Source organism: Sesamum indicum, unplaced genomic scaffold (genome assembly GCF_000512975.1).
Source record: "Sesamum indicum cultivar Zhongzhi No. 13 unplaced genomic scaffold, S_indicum_v1.0 scaffold00121, whole genome shotgun sequence".
Lineage (NCBI taxonomy): Eukaryota > Viridiplantae > Streptophyta > Magnoliopsida > Lamiales > Pedaliaceae > Sesamum > Sesamum indicum.
In genome coordinates this window covers 518628-538823 of record NW_011628050.1, presented here as the reverse complement: position 1 = coordinate 538823, position 20196 = coordinate 518628, and positions in this window count along the sequence as shown.

Genomic DNA, 20196 nt, shown 5'->3' with positions numbered 1-20196 from the left:
CGCATACCAAATTTATCATAGAAATGCATGAGTCTAGACCTACGTTTGGGTCAAGTTTCGAGTAATACTGAGAACGTTCAGAATTTAGCTGTTTTGCATGGTTTTATTAAACGAAGTTTGTTTCCCTCTTATACTAACTTATAGTTATTATTACGCTCAACAAATTTACCACACAAATGTATGGGTCTAGACCTACATTTGGGTTAAGTTTCGTGGATTTTCGAGAACATTCAAAATTTAACTATTTTGGACGGTTTTATTAAAGCAAGTTTGTTTCCCTTTTATACTAACTTGAAGTTATTATTACGCTTAGCAAATTTACCACACAAATGCATGGGTCTAGACCTACGTTTGGGTCGGGTTTCGTGGAATTATCAGAACATTCAAAATTTAGCTGTTTGGCACGGTTATTATGCTTAACAAATTTACCAGACAAATGCATGGGTCTAGACCTACGTTTGGGTCAAGTTTCATGGAATTTTGAGAACGTTCAAAATTTAGTTGTTTTGCACGGTTTTATTAAAACATGTTTGTTTCCCTTTTCTACTAATTTGTAGTTATTTTTAAGCTTAACAAATTTATCACACAAATGCATGAGTCTACACATACGTTTGGGTCAAGTTAGAACTCTTAGAACTTTCAAAATTTAGTTGTTTTGCATGGTTTTATTAAAACAAGTTTGTTTTTCTTTTATACTAACTTGTAGTTACTATTACACTTAGCAAAATTTTCCACACAAATTCTGGGGTCTAGACCTACGTTTGGGTCAGGTTTCGTGGATTTGTGAGAACGTTCAAAATTTAGTTGTTTTTCACGGTTTTATTAAGGCAAGTTTGTTTCTCTTTTATACTAACTTGTAGTTATTATTACTCTTAGCAAATTTACCATACAAATACATGCGTTTAAACATACGTTTGTATCAAGTTTCGTGGAATTCTGATAACGTTCAAAATTTAGTTGTTTTGCACGATTTTATTATATCAAGTTTGTTTTTCTTTTATACTAACTTGTAGTTATTATTATACTTAGCAAACTTTACCATACAAATGCATGAATCTAGACCTATGTTTGGGTCAAGTTTTGTGGAATTTTGAGAACGTTCAAAATTTAACTATTTGTCATGTTTTATAAAAGCCAGTTTGTTTCCCTTTTATACTAACTTGTAGTTATTATTACACTAAGCAAATTTACCATAAAAATGCATGGGTCTAGAACTACGATTGAGTCAAGTTTCGTGGAATTCTTAGAACGTTAAAAATCTAGCTGTTTGGCACGATTTTATTAAAATAAATTTGTTTCCTTTTTATACTAACTTGTAGTTGTTATTATGCTTAGCAAATTTACCACACAAATGCATTCGTCTAGACCTACGTATTGAAAATTTAGTTGTTTTGCACGACTTTATTAGAGCAAGTTTGTTTCCCTTTTATACTAACTTGTAGTTATTATCACGCATACCAAATTTATCATAAAAATGCATAAGTTTAGACCTACGTTTCGGTCAAGTTTCGTGGATTTTTGAGAACGTTCAAAATTTAACTATTTTGGATGATTTTATTAAAGCAAGTTTGTTTCCCTTTTATACTATCTTGAAGTTATTATTACGCTTAGCAAATTTACCAAACAAATGCATGGGTCTAGACGTACGTTTGGGTCAAGTTTCATGGAATACTGAGAATGTTTAAAATTTAGCAGTTTTGCACTGTTTATTAAACATGTTTTTCCTAATACTAATTTGTAGTTACGATTACGCGTAGCAAATTTACCAAAGAAATGCATGCGTCTAGACCTATGTTTTGGTCAAGTTTCGTGGAATTCTAAGAACGTTCAAAATTTAGTTATTATTACACTTAGAAAATTTACCACACAAATGCATGGTCTAGACCTACATTTGGGTCAAGTTTCATGGAATTCTGAGAACGTTCCAAATTTGGCTGTTTTGCACGGTTTTATTAAAGCTAGTTTGTTTCCCTTTTATACTAAATTGTAGTTATTATGATGCTTAGCAAATTTACCATACAAATGCATGGGTCTAGACCTACGTTTGGGTCAGGTTTCGTGGAATTCTGAGAACATTCAAACTTTAGTTTTTTCCACGGTTTTATTTAAGTAAGTTTGTTTCCCTTTTCTACTAATTTGTAGTTATTATTAAGCTTAGAAAATTTAGTTATTATTACGCTTAGAAAATTTACCACACAAATGCACGGGTCTAGACCTATGTTTGGGTCAAGTTTCATGAAATTTTGAGAACGTTCCAAATTTGGCTGTTTTGCACGACTTTATTAAAGCGAGTTTGTTTCCCTTTTATACTAAATTGTAGTTATTATTACGCTTAGCAAATTTGCCATACAAATGCATCGGTCTAGACTTACGTTTTGGTCAAGTTTCGTGGAATTCAGAGAACGTTCAAAATTTAGTTGTTTTGCACGGTTTTATTAAATCAAGTTTGTTTTCCTTTTCTACTAATTTATAGTTATTATTAAGCTTAGCAAATTTACCATACAAATGCATGGGTCTAGACCTACGTTTGGGTCAAGTTTCGTGGAATTTTGAGAACGTTCAAAATTTAGTTGTTTTCAACGATTTTATAAAAGCAAGTTTGTTTCCCAATTCTACTAATTTGTAGGTATTATTAAGCTTAGCAAATTTACCACATAAATGTATGAGTCTACACATACGTTTTGGTCAAGTTTCGTGGAATTCTTAGAACGTTCAAATTTACTTGTTTTGTATGATTTTATTAAAACAAATTTGTTTCCCTTTTATACTATCTTGAAGTTATTATTACGCTTAGCAAGTTACCATACAAATTCATGGGTCTAGACCTACGTTTGGGTCAAGTTTTGGAAAATTCTCAGAACGTTCAAAATTTTGTATTTTTGCACGATTTTATTAAAGCAAGTTTATTTCCTTTTATACTAACTTGTAGTTACAATTACGCATAGCAAATTTACCATAGAAATGCATGCGTCTAGACCCATGTTTGGGTCAAGTTTCATGGAATTCTGAAAACGTTCAAAATTTGTATATTTGTCACGTTTTATAAAGCCAGTTTGTTTCCCTTTTATACTAACTTGTAGTTATTATTATGCTTAGCAAATTTACCATAAAAATGCATGGGTCTAGAACTACGATTGGGTCAAGTTTCGTCGAATTCTGAGAACGTTTAAAATTTAGCTGTTTGGTACGATTTTATTAAAATAAACTTGTTTCCCTTTTATACTAACTTGTAGTTATTATTGTGCTTAACAAATATATCACACAAATGCTTGGGTCTAGACCTACGTTTGGGTCAATTTTGGTGGATTTCTGAGAATGTTCAAAATTTAGTTGTTTTGCATGGTTTTATTAAGGCAAGATTGTTTCTCTTTTATACTAACTTGTAGTTATTATTACGCTTAGCAAATATACCATACAAATGCTTGGGTCTAGACCTACGTTTGGGTCAATTTTCGTGGATTTCTGAGAGCGTTCAAAATTTAGCTGTTTTGCACAGTTTTATTAAGGCAGGATTGTTTCTCTTTTATTCTAACTTGTAGTTATTATTACGCTTATCAAATTTACCACACAAATGCATGCATTTAGACCTACGTTTGTATCAAGTTTCATTGAATTCTGAGAAAGTTCAAAATTTAGTTATTTTGCATGTTTTTATTAAAACAAGTTTGTTTGCCTTTTATACTAACTTGTAGTTATTATTACACTTAGCAAACTTTACCATACAAATGCATGAGTCTAAACCTACGTTTGGGTCAAGTTTCGTGGGATTTTGAGAGCGTTAAAAATTTAACTATTTGTCGCGTTTTATAAAAGCCAGTTTATTTTCCTTTTATACTAACTTATAGTTATTATTAAGTTTAGCAAATTTACCATAAAAATGCATGGGTGTACAGCTACGATTGGGTCAAGTTTGTTGAAATTTTGAGAACGTTCAAAATTTAGCTGTTTGGCACGATTTTTTTAAAATAAATTTGTTTCCCTTTCTATACTAACTTGTAGTTATTATTACCCTTAGAAAATTTACCATACAAATGCATGGTCTAGACCTACGTTTGGGTCAAGTTTCGTGGAATTCTGAAAACGTTGAAAATTTAACGGTTTTGCACGATTTTATTAAAGCAAGTTTGTTTCCCTTTTATACTAACTTGTAGTTATTATCATGCATACCAAATTTTTTCATACAAATGCATAAGTCTAGACCTACGTCCAACGGTTGAGAGTTACCATACAAATTAATTACTTGTCCAACGGTTGAGAGTGGTTTTGGACAAGTTAATCAGTCCTAGTCAGGCAGCATTCATACCGGGACGAAGCATAGGTGACAACATTATGCTAGCCTAGAAACTATTTACGGGCTACAATCAGGCGCGACTGCCCCCAAGATGCACATTAAAGGTGGGTATTAGGAAGGCCTATGACACAGTTGAGTGGGACTTCCTTGTAGCGACTTTGCAACTTTTCGGGTTTCCATCAACATTCACCAAGTGGATTGAGGAGTGTATTACGACGACCTCATTTTCGATTTGCTTAAACGAAAATCCCCATGGATTCTTTGCTGGAGCGAGAGGACTTCGACAGGGAGACCCTTTATCTCCCTACTTGTTTGTGTTTGTTATGGAAGTATTGAATTTGGGACTTTCGCAATTAATTGAGCAGGATATGCAATTCACGTATCATTGGAAGTGTGAGCCAGCGAGAATATTCCAGTTGAGATTTGCGGATGATCTCCTCCTCTTCTATAGTGCTGACACGGACTTTGTTAGAGTCCTAAAGGTGGGACTGGACCAGTTTGCGGAATGGTCGGGCCTCCGACTTAATATTCAAAAGAGTCACCTAATTATCTCCCGGTCTGCACTAGAAACGAAAGAACAGTTGCTATCAATCTTGGGCTTCCAGGAGGGACAACTCCCAATGAGGTACTTGGGCCTTCCTCTAATCTCATCTAGATTATCTATCTCTGATTATCAGCCACTTTTATCTAAAATTGATGCTCGTATTTCTGGATGGGAGGGAATGTCAATATCATATGTTGGTCGGGTACAAATCATAAAATCTGTACTTTCAGCATTAAGCTTGTATTGGGCTTCTGCATTCATATTACCGAAGGCAATTATTAAGGAAGTGGAGAAACGCCTTCGAACATTCCTCTGGAAAGGCACTTCAGATACAGGATATGCAAAAGTCGCGTGGAAAGATATTTGCAAACCGGTGGTGGAAGGGGGCCAAGGTATTAAAGATATTGAGATATTCAACCGAGCCCTAATGACAAAGAAATTGTGTGATGTCATTAGATGTGACCGAACGTCAATATAGGTTGAATGGTTGCAGCTTGGACGACTTCGAAATAAATCCATTTGGATAGTCGATGAGAAGGGAGGATCGTGGAGTTGGAGAAAACTAATGCAACTACGCAGCCTTATCCAACCAATGGTGGAGCTGCATATTGGAGATGGAAGGACCTTTTATCTTTGGAAGGATCCATGGCATCACCTTGGACCCCTGATTACTAGATTTCCACGAGGACCGAGTTTACTTGGACTTGATGAATCTACCAAACTCCATGTGGTTTTGGATGAGGGCCAATGGCACTGGCCCCTCATCACGGATTTGGAATGCTTTCAGATTACCCATACATTACCCCCGATTCATGGTGGAGAGGATAGAATCATTTCGCGATTCCCGGAAGGGCGACCAACCGCCCAAGCTATATACAAACTTATTCACCCACCTGGACCGAAAGTAGGCTGGACTTCACTACTTTCGGGTTCGTTGAAGATACCAAGGCATTCATTTATCTTATTGATGGCTATCTAGGAAAAATTACCGACGACGGACAAACCATGGCTCACACACCTTGGAGGATGTATTCTTTGTGATGAGGACGCAGACGAAACACACTCCCACTTGTTCTTCCGATGCCGTTTCAGTAGACGATGCCTTGCAGCCATACGGCAAATTACTCGATTCGCTTGGCCGAACAGAGATTGGGCGAGGGATGTGGAATGGGCAACAAAGAAATGGAGAGGCAAGCATATCATCAATGTAGCATATCGAGCGTTACTTGGAGCATTCGTTTACCATATATGACGAGAACGAAACACGAGACGATTCCAACAAATTGAGCACCCGAAAAATGTATTGGCTTCCTTTATTGTCGACGACATTAGACAGAGGATTTTGAGTATTCATCTCTCTAGTTCCATTAGTACATGTGCCCTTTATAGACTATGGTGTATCCCTTGGCCTGTCGAGGGATAACACAATTGACTGTTGTACTGTACTATTTTACTTAATGAAACTTACCTTTACCCAAAAAAGTCTAGACCTACGTTTGGGTCAAGTTCCTAGGAATACTGAGAATGTTCAGAATTTAGCTGTTTTGCACGGTTTTATTAAAGCAAGTTTGTTTGCCTCTTATACTAACTTGTAGTTATTATTACGCTTAGCAAATTTACCACCCAAATGCATGGGTCTAGACTTACATTTGGGTCTAGTTTTGTGGATTTCTGAGAACATTCAAAATTTAACTATTTCGGACGGTTTTATTAAAGCAAGTTTGTTTTTCTTTTATACTATCTTGAAGTTATTATTACTCATAGCAAATTTACCACACAAATGAATGGGTCTGGACCTAAGTTTGGGTCAGGTTTTATGGAATTATCAGTACATTCAAAATTTAGCTGTTTGACACAGTTTTATTAAAACAAGTTTGTTTCCCTTTTCTACTAATTTGTAGTTATTATTACACTTAGCAAATTTACCACACTAATGCATGGGTCTATACCTACGTTTGGGTCAAGTTTTGTGGAATTCTGAGAACGTTCAAAATTTAGCTGTTTTGCATGGTTTTATTGATGGAAATTTATTTTCCTTTTATACTAATTTGTAGTTATTATTACACTTAACAAATTTACCACACAAATGCACGCGTCTAGACCTACGTTTGGGTCAAGTTTCGTGAAATTTTGAGAATGTTCCAAATTTAGCTGTTTGGCACGGTTTTATTAAAACAAGTTGATTTCCCTTTTCTACTAATTTGTAGTTATTATTATGCTTAACAAATTTACCACCCTAATGCATGGGTCTAGACCTACATTTGGATCAAGTTTCGTGGAATTCTGAGTCAGTTTAAAATTTAGTTATTTTGCATGGTTTTATTAAAGTAAGTTTGTTTTCCTTTTCTACTAATTTGTAGTTATTATTACGCTTAGCAAATTTACCACACAAATTCATGGGTCTATACCTATGTTTGGATGAAGTTTCGTGGAATTCTGAGAACTTTCAAAATTTGGCTATTTTGCACGGTTTTATTAAAGCCAGTTTGTTTCCCTTTTATACTAAGTTGTAGTTATTAATACGCTTAGCAAATTTACTATACAAATGCATGGGTCTAGACCCACGACTGGGCCGAGTTTCGTGGAATTATGAGAATGTTCAACATTTAGCTGTTTGGCACGATTTTATTAAAACAAGTTTGTTTCTCTTTTCTACTAACTTGTAGTTATTATTACGCTTAGCAAAAATACCACACAAATGATGGGTCTAGACCAATGTTTGGGTTAAGTTTCGTGGAATTCGGAGAACGTTCAAATTTTAGCTGTTATGCACGGTTTTATTAAAACAAGTTTGTTTCCCTTATATACTAACTTGTAGTTATTATTACGCTTAACAAATTTACCACATAAATGCATGGGTCTATAGCTACGTTTTGGTCAAGTTTCGTAAAATTTTGAGAACGTCCAAAATTTAACTGTTCTGCACGATTTTATTAAAATAAGTTTGTTTCTCTTTTATACTAACCTGTAGTTATTATTACGCTTAGCAAATTTACCACACAAATGCATGGGTCTAGATCTACGTTTGGGTCAAGTTTCGTGGAATTCTGAGAACGTTCAAAATTTAGTTGTTTTGCACGGTTTTATTAAGGCAAGATTGTTTCTCTTATATTATTAGGTTTAGACCTACGATTGGGTCAAGTTTCGTGGAATTGTGAGAAAGTTCAAAATTTAACTATTTGTGACGTTTTATAAAAGACAATTTGTTTCCCTTTTATACTAAATAGTAGTTATTATTATGCTTAGCAAATTCAGCATAAAAATGAATGGGTCCAAATCTACGATTGGGTCAAGTTTCGTGAAAAATTATACTAACTTTTTACTAAAATTACATTAAGGTCTATTTTTCTTAATTATCATAAACTGCATAATTTTTCTAAATATTGCATTGAGGTCCAAATTTTTTCCTGAAAATTGCACTAAGGTCTTTCCTAGAATTACATTAAGGTCCATTTTTTTTTCCTAATTATCCTAAACTACATAATTTTCTTAAAATTGCATTCAGGTCCAAACTTTTTTCTGAATTTTGCATTTAGGTCCAAATTTGTATTAGAATTACATAAGGTCCATTTTTCTTAATTATCCTAAACTACATAATTTTCTTAAAATTGCATTCAGGTCCAAACTTTTTCTAAATTTTGCATTTAGGTCCAAATTTGTATTAGAATTACATAAGGTCCATTTTTCTTAATTATCCTAAACTGAATAATTTTTCTAAAAAAATTACATGAAGGTCCAAATATTTTTCTAAAATTTCATTAAGGTACAAATTATTCCTAAAATTCAATTAACGTCCTATTTTTCCCAACTATCCTAAACTGCATAATTTTCCTAAAAATTGTATTAAGGTCCAAACTTTTTCCTAAAAATTGCGTTAAGGTCTAAATTTTTCCTAAAAGTGCATTAATGTCCAAACTTTTTTCTAAAATTGCATTAAAAATCCAAATTTTTCTATAATTACAGAAATTATATAGAATAATTTTTATTTTACAGACTTTTTTTCAAATTATAGATTTTTTCAAATTTCCAAAAAATTTATGGATTATTTTTTAAAATCATAGAAAATTTTAAAAATTACATAAAATGAAGGAAAAAATTTAAAATTTCAGAAAAATTTTTAAATTGCAGAAAATCATTAAAAAATTTAAAATTAGAGAAAATTATTAAAATTACATAAAATTATGAAATTTTTTATAAATTACATAAATATATTAGAAATTTATAAAATTATCGAAAATTATGAAAAAATTTTAAAAAATTACAGAAAATTTTAAAAATCAAAGAAAAATTTTTAGAAAATTAAGAAAAAAAATTTAAATTTACAAAAAAGAAATTAAATTTTTTCAATTACAGAATTTTTTTACAAATTTCAGAAATGTACTAAATTTATAAATTTATAAAAATTACCAAAAATTTATGAATTAGATATATTTTTAAAAAATTACATACAAATAAAAGCTAGACATAAATTCTTAAAAAAGTAGAAGGGATGGGTTACTTACCTTGAAGTGGTGGCTGGTGGGGCTGGTGGGGGTAGTGGGCTAGCGGTGGGGCAATAACGGTCGTGGATGGGTGGAGATGGAGAGTTGGAGCACCGAGAGGAGAGGAGCGGAGAGTGAGGGAGAAATGAGGGAAAAATCTGCTAAATACCCATTTATATATATATTTTTCGGAAAATAGCCATGGCCGTTACAAATACCGACACAAAGGGTATTACAACAAGTGAAAAGTCGTGCCTAAACGAATTCCAATAATAAAGTTGTGTATAAACCATTCCAATGAGGGTTACAATATATGATATTTGTAATTAACATAAACGACATCGTAGTGAGCAACCATGGATAAAACCATTACAAAGAGTATTCCAAACATTGAAAATGACGAGTTTTGCGCCTAACATTCATAAAGTCGTTGCAAACAGTATTCCAAATAAATAATTATTTTTCATTAGAATGTACAAAAAATCCATAATAAACAATTTAATATTGTAGAAAAAAGTATCCATTATGTGGAATAATATAATTTAAACACATAATAAAATAAATTATAGTTGACATTGATACATGTTCACAGTATGCAGTAAATTTGTATATTCATAAATATTAGTATTATATTGATATAACTATCATCTTACATTGTTGAACTATATGGTCCGTCAAAATTCAGATCCAACCGTTAGATCTGATCATACATACATTAGAATATATTTGCCAAAGTTTTAGCCTTATTGTGTATCGAATGTCAAGATATCGTACCCAGACATAAGAGTAATCCTTCAAGATTGTCTATCATTAGATCAGGCCATTTGATTTTAAATCATACTTACTGATATGATCTAATGGACACATTCTTAAATATATTTAAATTTGGTATCGGGTGCTCAGATTTAAAGATATCATAATTGCAAATATAAGTTTTTGAAATAGAACAACCCTTGTAACAACTTTTAAAACGGTTCTACATTTTCGGTATAGAATCGACTGTTCGCACAACATTTGTAATGGCCAATTAAATGAAATGATCCCCCATTTTTTTATTTTTCTGCCATTATTATAAGATGGACTGGCTTTTGTAACGACTATTTAAATTATGGCAGTTGCAAAAGTTCATTTCCCTCCATTTTTCAGATGGTGCCGAAAGTTTTCCGCATTAATTTGGAACAGCTATTGTAACTGTTTTGTTAATATTTTGGCCGTTCCAAATAAATTATTTTTTCAAAAAAAATAAATATGTTTTATAAAATATCGCAAAATTAATATATTTCATTACAAAACACTAGATTATGTAGCGTCATATTCATGAGTCTCGCTGTCCTTGAAGCTTTTTTCATCATCCTCATCTTCTTCATTATCAGTTTGACCTTGTTGCGTCCCTGATGTACTTGCACCCTGTTGTTGTGCAACCGAAAGATCAACAAAGATTTGTATACCATCAGAATCATGGAGATCGGACGTTTGATTGTCCGTAGGAACTTCAGGGACTAGTATGACTTCCTTAGGCTGATGTACGATATCAGTCCACCGCTCATCGGCAACTCTCCAAACCTTGATTTTACAAACACCCAATCCGTTTTGTCTCTCTTCATACTTGGGTATTCAGTGTAGTACATTTATATTACTTGTTGTGCCATTATGAATGGTTCAGCCTTTTAGTGCACATTTTGAAGTTTACATCAACGAGGTGATAACGAGGGTGTACCTTCATGCCACTGGATCGACCCAACGATACTTGAATAGAATGATGTGCAAGTTTGAAATAACTGGGTATATCAATTGAATGATCTTTGTGATTATCCAATATAAGTCATTGTCATCGTTTGTATACGATGAACTTTTCATACGCAACCCATAATTCATGGTTGACTTACCGATGTTATGATGTTTTGTGTTGAAATAGTAACCATGCACAAAATAGCAAGGAAACATCATCACCTATGCATTGGGACCCCAATAATGACACTTTAAGTACTCGTTGTCTTTGTAGTTCAACTCGGGATAAACTTGCATGTTCATCAATTATACAATATTTTATGTAGCACAATATATAGTTTTAATTATTAAAAAATGTATAAACTTACATGTCGTTTGAACTAATCCTTGAAATTAGTTGATATAAGTCGATAAAAAATTGGGTCGTCTGAATGATGGTGCTGGTACATTTCATTCAAGAATGATCTGTGGAAATTCAGTTAAATTATAAATATATATATATATATACACTTAACATGTATATTAAAATTGCAAAGTTGGAAATTAACAACTTACTTATAATATGGCATGACTACTTCTTAGTTGGTCAATATATACGTCTCGATTATGTGTCGTTTTGATCCACTGAGCCATTTCTTCTTTGAGGCCCCATTAGCTCGGTCAGGGTGGTTGAAAATAGACAATTAGATTCTATGTTCGTTGCTCGCGAGATCATCATTTCTACGAGGCATGCTTCGTTTAGATAGAACATCTGACTTAAAGTAGTGTGAAGAGAATAATACGATTTTTTTGACAATGGATGACTCCACATATGCTTTGTTCTTCACATTTTTCTTGAAGTGACATAGAAACCTTTCAAAGGGGTACATCCACCTATATTGCACTGGCCCTACGTGGGCGTCATATGGCAGGTGAACAATGAGATGCTCTATTGAGTCAAAGAATGATGGAGGAAATATCTTTTCAAGGTTGCACATGATGACGACAATACTGTGTTCCAACTCATATAGCTTGGTGACATCGAGCATGGTCGAATATATGTATTGGAATAAAAGACTCACCTCCGTTAATGTGCTCCATACATGCTCAGGCAACATCTCACGAAAGGCAACGAGATCTATTTTTGCATTAATATGTAACAGTCGTGGCTCTTCATGCCGTGCATCGTCAACTTTGTTATGTCAATGCAACAAGCAAAGTTAGATGTGCAGCCATTGGGAAACTTAAGGCCTCGAATCCATTCACATATCCTCCTCTTCTGCTCCTTCGTTAGCATATAAACTGCTTTAGGCATAGTGTTCGGTCTCTGTTCATGCAACTTAAGCTCTGGCTAATTACAGATGATCTTCAAATCCTTTCGTGCATTCAAAATATCCTTCGTCTTTCCCTTTATATCCATCACGGTAATGAATATATTGTCAAACACATTTTTCTTAAGGTATATGACACCAAAATTGTTTCGGATCAATTGTGTTACCTAGTATGGGAGATTCCAGAACATGCTTTTCTTTGTCCACTTGTGGACGTTATCATAGCCAGTAGGGAGTGTCAACAACATTTCAACTGCACGACTGATGTCTGCAACCTAATTGCGGATCAGCTCTCATGTCAGCCTTGGACGTGCAACCTTATATTCCACACGATTCTTTGTGTAGGCTTTCTTGTTCCTTCAGTAGGGATGGTCCTTAGGGAGAAACTGCGTCTGGTAGTCAAAGTAGCATACCTTCCTACCATGCTGCAGACGGAATGCACGTATGTCATCCATATAAACTAGACACCCCATAATACCGGCGGCACTCCATCTAAACGCCATCCCATAGGCGGGTAGGTAATTCATAGTCCACATCAATGCTGCTCACATAATGAATGCCTTGTCCGTGGCATTGTCATCGTTCCAACATCCACATCCCACAATTGCAATAGCTCTTTAATCAACGGCTCCAAGTACACATCAATGAGACGCTTCGAATTAGAAGGGCCAGGGATCACCATCATAAGAAATATGTACTCAAAACTCATGCACATTCCTAGGAGAAAATTGTACGCTGTTATGATAACAGACCAACATGAATAAGTACGATCGTACTGCCCGTGCGGCGCATCGTTTGTGCAAAAGGCCCAACCAAATATTATGCTACTCTTCTGCAAAGTAGGGATACATCCTATCAAAATGCTTCCAAGCCTCTGCATCGAAAGGATGACACATTGAGCTATCCTCTGCTGATGTGTGGTATACCACATCATGTGCCCCGCAATTTCTCTCGAAGCATATAACCTCTACAAACAAGGAGTAAGTGGCAGGTACCTCAGAACGGCATACGAGGACTTCTTGCGATGGGATTCTCGCTCCAGCGTCGGCTTGTACCTAGCGTCTCCATGAAACTTGCAGTACTCCAAATCAACGTCGTCCTCCAAGTACAACATGCAGCCATTCTTACATGCATCAATCTTCTCAATAGGTAAATCCAATGTATTGTAGTAATCTCTCGGCAAGGTGTGTTCGGGGGACAATATTTTATTAGCCTATTAAGATATTCGATCTTATGATCGCTCATAAAAATAGCCATCTGTCTTGATATTCACCAGCTCTGCAACATAAGTCAATTGAGATTGGGTGCAATCATTCCACAATGGTTGGTCGGCAGCATGCACTACATCATAAAATCGGTCTACCAACCCAAACACATAATCATAGGAGCCACCGCCATAATAATATGAACTAAGACCGGCTTCAATAGGATGGACCTTTTACCATCATCAGGCACACTATCGTGATAAGAAGAAAAATAACTAGACCCGGCCGCATAAAAAACCATCCACTGCATCCAATCGATCTGTTGTTCATCACCCAAGTGTGAATATTTACCATCCTCATGAGAAGCTGGGATTTGCTCCTCTTGCAGTAGGGGCAGCACAACATTAAAGTACTCATGCACTCTCTCCTTGCCATGTGAAGCCCAATTATAATATTTTGACATAAACCCTGGCATACACGAGTGATAACTGACATCCACGGGTATTCTGAACTTTGTATTTTTGCACTTTCATCAAGGAACCTAATTTTATCTCCATTCATATGTCCACACTAACACATGGCCCATTTTATGAAAGTTTTAACCCAATCATCAAATTTCGGTGTAAGACTTGCCCTCCCCGTGATGTTCATATCATACATACATCTCCTCATTTATCCTAAAATGACGATATATCACTACATATTCACACGTATATATATAATTATATAATTGGACCTATAAATTTATAAATATTACATTACACTAATGAAGAGTACATAACATATAAAATCAAAAAATCATAAAACTAAAATAAGTAACCTACAAATAATTAACATAAATTAGTCGTCGTTACCTGGTCAACCAACTCAAAAGATCAGCAGTTGCCAGTCTAAAAGATTAAGCAACAATCTACCTGGTCAAGTGTATATGCACAAAAATCATAGAGATATTGGGAGTGTGTGGTTAATAAACATTTTAGAACAAATGAAATGAAATGAAAATAACTCACAACACACACATATATAAGCTATTTTGTACCGGCTATTGTAACCTCCTTAGGAACGAAAAATATAGTCATTGAAAAATAGTCGTTAAAAAATATAGCCGTTATAATCTCTATGTTTGGAACGCTTTTGTGATACTATCTGGTAAAAGAAGTTGTCCATATTCACATAGTTTTTGTAATACCTTTTAAACATACACTTTCTCCGAATTTTTTACACAATCCTTGTAACGACTTTACATTTTTCCCAAGAATCGTTACCAATTTCGTCAGCCGCGACAAAAATCATATGAAAATAGTAATGACCAAATATACGTAATGGATTTTGTAATGGTATTTTATATCTCCAAATTTATAGCGGTTTTCATACAACTTTAGTAACGGCTAGCATTATACGAAACGATAATCGTCCCTAACTTCAAAAATAATTACAAATGCCGTTACACATTGTAACGGTCAATATCTGGTAACGGATTTACGGATACATTATTATTATAACGGCTTCTTAATATTTTCTGAACAACCCTTTTCCGAAGTCTTTGGTTTATTAAGTTCAGTTACTGGGGTTGATTTTTGGGGTATATTCCTGTGAAGAAATAGATTTCGGGCAAAAATAACAAAAATGATGATGAAGCTAATAGTTTTGATTCTTGTAACAAATTTCATATATGAAGTGGGTCTTTTCAAGTCTACACTTAGTTGCTTATATCCTGGCAATGTATTTTTATTTACTTAAGGTGAAAAAGGCAATTCCTTGGCTCATAATGGCTAAGATGCAAAACTGAGCTTATTTTCAGTACATGTGCTTATGTTTGTGCATTTGTGTAGGGGAGTATATTAATGTAGATTGGTTTTCTAGTTAATGGTATAAATGTGAAGATGGTTTCCGGATTGATGGTTCTATTAAAGCTTTCTGTGATTATGAGTATATTGCATGATCCATGTTTGATTAATTTTGAGGCAATTGGCCATTTATCTGCAAATTGACTCCGTCTTTTCCTTTTCTTGAGCTTAAAATTATAACAAATTGAAATGTAAATGTTTTTCTCTCACAAGGCTTTAATCTAATTTGTGCTATAGGAAACAAGCCATGCGAGTCTTTTCATCTGCGCGGATCCATAAGACATATGGTTTCTCTACTCTTGAGACCACTGATGGAATATGTGTTATCCTCGGATAGCCTCATAAACAAAGTCCGCACTCTAGAAAATGGGTTTTCATCTGATGTAAATTCACAGACGTGCTTCTCATGTCTTTTTAAGCATTCTTATATCTCGTTGACTGATGAAATAAATAACTATCTTTCCTCGAGTTATTATTATTTCAATCTAAGTCTAGATTGTTTTCTTTCAATTGGCTAAAGAGTGAAGCTATTTTTCTCTTGAACTTTTATATGTTTCACAAGTGGGGAAGACCTATTCAACTGCAAATTTGCAGAAAAGTCATATCACTGTGTTGGGATTATTTCTTGGTAGTTGGAATAGTTGTGTTTTAGTTGGTTTATGAGATGTTTTGTATTTGTATTGTTGAATGTCATGAATGCTTAGAATTGTCAGATTTGTGTTGTTTTAATTGGCTAGTGATGTCACTCTAAGCTTTTTACTGATTTGAAAATGTAAATATAAATATGTGTAATGATACTTATAAAAACATAATATTTGAAATGTATAAGTATGTGTATTACTAGTGATTAGAAGTTTTTATAATATTTTTGAAAGGTGGAAGATGTTTGAAAAGATATAGAAATGTTTTGTTTTATTTTGGATTATTTCCAAAACCAATTGAAAAGAAAGTGTCTAGCTTGCAATTCCATAGAAATTATATTTGGATAAGTGCTAATATGCAGTGGACCATAGAAATGATTTTTCATTCCATGGACATAATTGAACTTTGTTTTGGTCTTGGATTTTTTGTGAAAATCTAATAATTTCCAATAACTTTCAAAATTAAGTTATATCGTAACAACTCTTTCTACAAGATGTCATCACGGTCCTGATTTTCTACTTCTTCCCAGTTTTCCTGTGGGACAACCTCTAAGTCCTATTTAGCATGCTATACAAGAAAATAGTATTTGATTCAGAGTTTTTGCTAATATGTCAGTTGTAACAACTTAGAATCAGACTCTCCCTGTCAGAATTTGCCAATTTACTAGGTTGCTCCTTGATTTTAACATTGAATGCTTGTTGAGTGTGTTTCAATCATGTCAAGTTTATGAAACGATTGTATGCCATTACAATGGATCTAGATTAAAAAGATTACTTGATGGAAAAACTCTTGTTGGCTTTTCAAAATGAAGAAACTGTTTCGAGTTTTATTAGTACAAATACGTAACTAAGAAAATATTATCTGAATGAGAAAAACCTTTCATTAGGCCATAATTTGTGAGCTTTGCATATTTAATACAAAATTATCAGGTCAGAAGACTTTCATGGATGTTTAATGCAAATTAATAAAGTATAAACTGAATAATATTTATACGATGAGTTGTTATATTTCATTACTTGAACAGGTATGCAACCATTTCAATTGAGGCTTTCCAATATACTGGAAGGAGCATGATGAAATCTTCTTGCGTAAAGAATCTCCCTCTAGTGGAGTTAAACTTCTTACCAAGAGCAAAAAAGCTAGTATTTTTATCTGATCCATTGCCCCCAAAATCTGACAGTCAAATTAGTGTCTCTGTAGAGAATATAAATATGACCTGCATTGCCTCTAGGCTTTTTCAAAAGGAATCTTATTCTGCTGGACACATTGTTGAAGAGCACATAGTCAGTGACATACCTCTGACCTGTGTGAAAAAAACCATGCAGTCTGTAGCAGACTCATTTTCCAGACGAGATGTCAAATTTTCAGTTGTTAATGATAAGAATGATGATTCTCAGAGTCCTGATAATGGAGGAATCCTATCTCATGTCATTTGTACAATAGGAGCAAGAGCAAACCAGCGGCCGATAATCTGAGGAAGGTGAAGGTGCCTAGAAAAGACTCCTCAAATGCCAATCTCGGCAAAAGTCTGGGCTTATCAGAGGAAATTTCAACTCACACTGAGGGTAGAGTAACGACACGTTCAATGAGCAATTTCAAAATGAAAGAGAATAATAATAAAGCATCAGCTACAATATCAAGAGATGAGAAGGTCAGTATAAATTCTGTTTCATCCATGGGTTCCAAAAAAGTAGATCTAGCGCCTAGATATTGTGAACCAGGACGCCAAAGTAATTGTTATTCTGAGGTTAGTGGACTCTATGGGCATACAGAAAAAGAAAAATTGGTTAAGTTGGATGCTGGTTCTATGAAAGATGTGCTGGAGCAAATCTCTAAGGCTTCAAGCCAAGATTTGGACCTGAGAAAGCTTAATACTAAAGGCAAGACACAGAAGGCAAAAAATAAAGCAACAACATCACCTAGTATACTTGCTACAACCTCACTCTTGTTGGAAAATGGAGTAGTAGCCTTTTGGCAGGATGATCTGATGGCGAGGAAAGCACGTCCTTTGTGAAACTGCAACGCGCATGTTCAGTGGCCCTCCTTCATGCGCGTGGTAACTGCCCCTTAATATGGCAGTTACCAAAGATGTGAGTTAAAAACCCTTTCCACTAGAACTTCTTGAGTCTTTCTTCTTCCTCCTAAAAAAGGTTCTCCTTCAAAGGCGCCAGGGTCTTCATCCAACCTTCGTTTCTGTTTATAAGTACTTCTGCTTTTTTCCTTCAAAAAGTTCTTTGTTTTCTTAAAAAAATGTCGTCCTCTAGCGAGTTTATATGTTTCCTCAAGGAGTTCTTTGTGACGATGATCCCTCAGAAGCCACCTCCAAGAGGGCGGACCTTGTTCCCCCTTGTTTTGGGAGGGGTTTGAGGAGGAGCCTAAGGCAGGCCACTACAGTCGCCAGTCGCATGATCGACCAAGATATTGATGAGGAAGAGGGGGGAGAAAATGAAGGGTTCTTCTCTGGAAGAGAAGAGAATGAGGCCTCCATCAAAGGAGGCTGAGTCACCTGGGTCCTCTTCTGCGGGGAGGTCTTCTGGGTCCCCCTCAAGAGGGAGTCCTTCGGTAGAGGAGGAGAAGGTTCTTAAGTCGCCTTCTGAGTTAGCTCCTCCGAGAATGTCATGTCCCTCCTGAGTTTATAGTGTACACACCATTGCCTGTAGTTGTCCCTTTCTTCCTCCCCTTAATTGTTTATGCTTTTTTGCATCCCAGCTAAGGTCAGGTCTTTGCTTCCTCATTCCTCTATTTTGTTCTAAAGTTTTCCATCTTTTTCAAGTCCCTTTGAATCAACTAGTTCCAAACTCTTTTAAGATTTTAGCCAGGTTCTTTATAGTTCTTTGTTTCCATGGCTATCCTGTAACCGCCCATGCGTTCCCTAAGTGCTATCGCCATAAAAACGCCGAGAAAGGATTCTTTTGCTTTGTCCCTCTTCCAGGAGTGTCTGTTTTGCATCTTCCCCATGCCCCAAAAAACTGGAAAGTCAGTTATTATTTCGCCCTTCCTCCCTATTTTTGGTCCTTCCCCCGGCAATTGATCTTTGAGGCCCCTCCCCCTACATATGTGTGGTCGAGGACTGTGACCATGTCTTCTTTGCTAGAAGAACTGAATGTCTCCCCATGCAATTGTTAGTCCTTAATAGATGAGAGGTTGTTGGGGCATTTTGGGATGGCTCCCCTGTTAGAGCCCTTGGAGGATTCTTTGGGTATTCTCTAGTTTTCCCTTATTACTGTTTCTCATTTCTCGCTTTCTTTTTAGCATGTTGATTCTTATTGTTTGATCTTGCATAGAGAACATCATGTTTAGCAGGTTGTTGAGAGATCATGTGATGGGGGGTCGTTTTGGAGGGACCCATACTTCCTAATCCTCCAAGGGAGCCCCTGCTTCTAGTGACTCCAAAGGTAAGCACCCTACCTCCTCCTTCTCTCCTGATCCTGTAGTAGGGGGCTCCTCCAAAAAACCAAGGACAGGGGCACTTTCTTCTCGTACCTCTTCCATGCCTCCTCCTACCCCTCCCTCTAGAGAAGAAATGGATACTTCTCCACGGCCTTCTTGTGCGCCCTCAGTTTGTCTCCACAATTGTCACCTGTTCGATTAAGACAAGGTAAAAACCTCCCTGGTGGCCAATTTTAGGAGAGGGGTTCTATCCTCCAAGGACAGGCAACTGTTATATCCTCTTGCCAGGGAGGAGTTAGAAGGGATGGGGGCCCTCTACATCTTCAAGGTATCCTCTTGCTAAAACTTGGTACCAATATTTGTGTATCTTCCTCTAACAACTTTTGTTTCTTTGTAGGGTGTCTTAGTTTATGAAGAACTTTCTTTCAGATCACATGGAACCTCTCCTTCTAATGATGCCCAGAGGTACAAGTTGGAGGATAGGCTGGAGAGTTTGGGAACGAGAATGCCAAACTGAGGGATGCCAAGAAGGAGGTGACAAGACGCTACCAACAGTTGGAGAGGGAGGTGAGGCGATTGAAGAAAGAGGCAGCCAGCCAGGAGAGCACTCTAAAGAAAGCAGTGATGGATTTTCTCCACTCCGAGGAGGGAAAAACCTTCCCAAAGGCCTACTAGGTCAGCTACTTGAAGGAGTTCAAGGGCTCCATGAAATACCAGCAAGAGGTGGCGAAGATAGTTGGTCCCTTCTTTGAGTATGG